This window comes from Rutidosis leptorrhynchoides, chromosome 1 (assembly GCF_046630445.1).
Source record: "Rutidosis leptorrhynchoides isolate AG116_Rl617_1_P2 chromosome 1, CSIRO_AGI_Rlap_v1, whole genome shotgun sequence".
Classification (NCBI taxonomy): Eukaryota; Viridiplantae; Streptophyta; class Magnoliopsida; order Asterales; family Asteraceae; genus Rutidosis; species Rutidosis leptorrhynchoides.
Genome location: NC_092333.1, coordinates 338,884,073 through 338,889,613, shown reverse-complemented (window position 1 = coordinate 338,889,613; position 5,541 = coordinate 338,884,073).

The window sequence follows — 5,541 nt, the reverse complement described above, 5'->3', positions numbered from 1 at the left end:
ATATGAATGTTATTGAAGTAATGTTGGGAATTGATGCATGAGTTAGTATAATATAATGACACTTAATCAACGTGATTATATTACAGTAAGTCATGCTGAGTTTCAAATGGGACGTGATGATTTACAGATCATAACGTCATCATGTGCCATGTTACATAACTCTTTCATTCTGCTTAACTTCTGAACATATCAAGAAAATATATTCTTGATAGTTCTATTCTCAGTGATTCAGGTAAATTGACAAAACAAATTGTGCTACTACCTTTCCTTTCTACCTTGTATATTATGACAATTCGATACTCCATACCTATGAATTCTGGACCATTACTTGCGAAAAGTAAACAAAAGCATGAAGCTCCAAAATAGAAAGGGGGTATAAATCGCAGCAAATAAGAGAGCGCATTAATTGTGGATGATAATAATTATATGAGATAGAAGCAGGGACATTGAAATATAAGGGAAGATATAAAATCCAACAACAACGCAAAAATTACAAACCATGGATATTAATAAGAATAGCAATATAAAGACACGGTATAATTAAGAATAGTATCATCCCAAGGTAATAGTAGAAGTAAATATATTTTTCTGGTGGAAGATTGAAAAGAAGGATGACAGAAATGATAATTAGAAAAATATCAAGGATTAGAACGGGATTTAAGCATTTTCACAATCTTTTGGATGTATGAACTAAGAAAGAAAGTATAGGAATTGTGAGAATAATAGAACATAAGAGCTTAATTTATAGTGGAAATATTAGACAGAGTAATCGAGGTAAATCACCGTATTTAATTATAGAGATCTTAATTTCTTTACTCGCAGAAGAATCAAATCTTTTAGATTTCAAAGATTTTCTTTAAATTCCTTGAATTCCGGAATTCAACCCTAACTCTGCCAAAAGTTAAGACAAATCTTTACTTTCCTATTTCACTCTTTGGTGATAGCTTCATTCGTACTCTTCGAATAATCGAATTATTTTTATCAGTATTACTCAATGATGATAAAACTTAATTTATCAACTCATATTCGTCATGAAAACATTTTTATTGTTAGCCATGACCACCTCACTCAAATTTCGGGACGAAATTTCTTTAACGGGTAGGTACTGTGATGACCCGGGAATTTCCGACTAAATTTAAACTTAATCTTTATATAAGCTCGACATGATAAGCAAAGTCTGTTAAACTGAGTCTACAAATTTGTGAACTATTTTCATATTCAATTGACCTTGACTATTCTCGACGATTCACGAACAAATGTTGTAAATAAATAGATAGATAAATATAAACATAGGCATATATAATAAATTAAAATAATAAGATACAATTTGATAAATTAGATTAGGTATGTAAATTAATATGCAAAATAATAAATGGATATTAAAATAAAGCTATATATAAATATAAATATATGTGATTTCTATAAATAAATTATTATGATATGTATATTGGAATGCATATCACAAGTATAGATATTATATGTTATTATATATATATATATATATATATATATATATATATATATATATATATATAATTATTAAACAGTACATGATTAATATTATGTAATATTAATAGCTTAAACATAATTGCAAGTTAAAAATATAGTTGATATATTACTGTTATTACTTCATTATTATTATTAATATTAATTAATATTAAGTTTAATATCGTTACTATTGATATTATTATATATAATGTATATATGAAATTAGATACATTTAATTGGCTATATCATCATTAAATCTTATTATTATCATTATCAATATCAATATTATTATGATTTTTAATTAATATTACGATTATTATTATTATCATTACTAAAATCATCATTTTTATTATTATCATTATCATTATCTTATTTACCTTTATTATATTCTTATTATTAGTTTTATTAATATTAGTTTTATTATTAATTCTATTATCATTATTAGTATATTTTTATAATATTAATATATTATTATTAATATTATTTATAAATGAATTAAATATAGAAAATATAATCAGAATAATGAAATCAGATTTACATCACAATCAAAAATCTGTACTCTTGTCTTGGATCGGGATTATAGACTATTTCAATTCAATATACATACAAAATAGTTAAAGTTATTCACTTGCTTTATTTTTTTTTCTCTTGATTGGAATTAGGAGTACTTCATGTCTACAATTTGTTTCACGTCCAAATCCACCCTCACTACACAACAACTTTGAATTCCATTAAGTAATATCTCAATCCATTTAATTACTGAGAGCATCACGAAAAAAAATAAATAATCAAACTGGAATGTTTATCCTCTGTTATTGGGTCGTCTCTCCAAAAACCACAACTACGAATTTAATTCAAAATTTGGAAATGCAGTTCTGTTGTGAATGATCTAAGTAACATATCTGTAAGTTTTCAGCTTCAAATTTTTAATATCAAGATAAAATTTTGGAGTCAAAGTCTTGATTTCAAAAGTCAAAGGAATTGTTCATAATAAAATTCAAATTCGATTTGAGGTTTAAATTTAAATTAAAGATTCAGAAAGCTTCTAAAGATGATTCATAACCTTTTTCATTCCGTAATTGTGGTATAAAACATTCTAAAAATTTAGATTTGATTTCAAGTTCATCGTATTTATGACTGTGATTAACAACAACTCCAATTCGAATTCCATTTCAAAATATATAAATATAGTGATGTTAGGAATCTTATGAACGAACTTCCTGTAAAAATTCAGCCTCCAAATCTTTAAATTGAGTGTTAATTTTTGAGTCAAAGTTTTAGTTTTAAAAAGTCAAAAATTGTTCTTCGATCAAATTTAAATTATTTGTTACAGATGATGTTAAATTGATAATTTGTAAAGTTTATATGAAGCATTTTCAATACAAGTTATGTTATAACATTTTTCTAAAACAATCTTAATTTCGAAATCCATTATTGAGTTTTATTTTTTATTTTTATTTTGTTCTTCTTTTCTCGAACAGCAAACCCGTTCTTATTTATTCATTTTGTTTTTCGTTTTCTTTAAATATAAACAAACAGAAATGGTTAGTTAGTAATTAGGTTTAATAAAAGGTTTGAGAGAGAGTTAGATCTCTGGTCGACTGGTACCTGAGGACGAAAGTTAAAGACGACAGATTAAGGTTAAACAAATTTGAATCGGTTTTAAAACAGAAAGTCACCAACAGAGTAGTGGTTAGAGAGTGATGATGGGGAACGAGAGGTCGCGGGTTCGAGTCCCGGCTTGGACAGTTTCTTTTTTTTACTCATTCTAATTATGGTAGCCTTTTATTTATAGTTTAATTATTATTATTATTATTATTATTATTATTATTATTATTATTATTATTATTATTATTATTATTATTATTATTATTATTATTATTATTTTGATTATCATTATTGTTATTACTATGATTATTATTGTTATTATTATTATTCTTATTATAGTTACTAATATTATTTTATTATTTTTGATCTTGATTGTTATTAAATACAAAGATAAAAGGTATAATTATTATTATCACTAATATTATCATTACTAGTATTATCATTAATATTATTAATTTTACCAAGTATTATTAATACAAGTATTAAGGATCAATTATTGATATTATTATTATTAATCCCATTAATATTAGTAATAGTATCATTTTTGTGACTATTAGTATTATTATTATTGCTATTAAACAAATGTATTATTATTAACAATATCATTATTATCATTAATATTATCATTTTTAATAAAGTTATTATTATTATTATTAATAAATCATTAATATTATAAATAGTAACATTAATATTTTTACAAGTATTACTATTAATATCATTGTTATTATCACTAATAGAGTTATTATTAATATAAGTATATTATTAATGTTATTACCATTATTTTTTACTAATGTTATCTTAAGATAATTAAGACTACTGTTTCGATAAACAAATGAAATACATACATATATATATATATTTAACACATATAACATAACAAAATTTAATATTTTTATATACAAAATGAACATATAAAACATATATATATATATTATTAACATAAAAATGATATAACTAATACACTTATACATATATGTGTTCAATTACAACTATGAATATTAATAAATATACAATTGATATAGGTTCGTGAATCCGAGGCCAACCCTATACTTATTCAAGGTCATCATATGTATTATTACTACAAAATACAGTATGGTGAGTTTCATTTGCTCCCTTTTTAAATGCTTTTGCAATATATATTTTTGGGACTGAGAATACATGCGCTGCTTTTATAAATGTTTTACGAAATAGACACAAGTAATCAAAAACTACATTATATGGTTAGATTATTAAACCGAATATCACCCCCTTCAAGTCTGGTAACCTAAGAATTTAGGGAAATGGCCCCTGATTGACGCGAATCCTAAAGATAGATCTATGGACCTTGACAAGTCCCATTCGGGGTACGAATGCTTTAGTACTTCGAGATTATTATACAGACGAGAGGTTCTATTTTGGGGATATCCTATGCATTAAGTTAACATCGGTTACCAGGTGTTCAATCCATATGAATGATTATTTTTATCTCTATGCATGGGACGTATATTTATGAGAAATGAAAATCTTGTGGTCTATTAAAATGATGGAAATGATTATTTATGATAAACTAATAAACTCACCAACCTTTTGGTTGACACTTGAAAGCATGTTTATTCTTAGGTACGAAAGAAATCTTCCGCTGTGCATTTGCTCATTTTATAGATATTACTTGGAGTCATTTATGACATATTTCAAAAGACGTTGCATTCGAGTCGTGGAATTCATCAAGATTATTATTAAGTCAATTATAGTTGGATATATTATGAAATGGTATGCATGCCTGTCAACTTTCGATGTAATGAAAGATTGTCTTTTCAAAAACGAATGCAATGTTTGTAAAATGTATCATATAGAGGTCAAGTACCTCGCGATGTAATCAACTGTTGTGAATCATTTATGATCGATATGGACTTCGTCTAGATGGATTAGGACGGGTCTCTACAACATTCACTGTGAGTTATTGCTCCCTTTTTTACTTTAACTATTTTTGGGACTGAGAATACATACGCTTTTTATGTTTTACTTACTAGACACGAGTACTTAAACTTTATATATGTGTGGGTGACATAACGGCACAAAGATTTCCCTTAGCTCGGTAACGTTTAACTATTGGTTTATGAACTGGTAGACGCGAATCTTAGATATGGATCCATAGGGTTTGACATCCCCACTCGGGCTAGTCGCGCTAGCAGTCAACGGGTGTTTAATACTTCGTAAACATATGCAATCGCCAAGTGTACTTTTAGGAGGTGATATATTACTTGTTAAAGTTAGTTACCGGGTGCCCACGAATAAACATATACTTTATCATACGGATTTGAGATACTGTTTTGAATACAAAATCTCATGGTCTACATTACATTGTTGTTTACAATAAAACTATAGATCACCAACATTCGTGTTGACATTTTAAAGCATGTTATTTCTTAGTTGCTTAGACGTTGTTGCTTCTGCTGTTATAGTCTT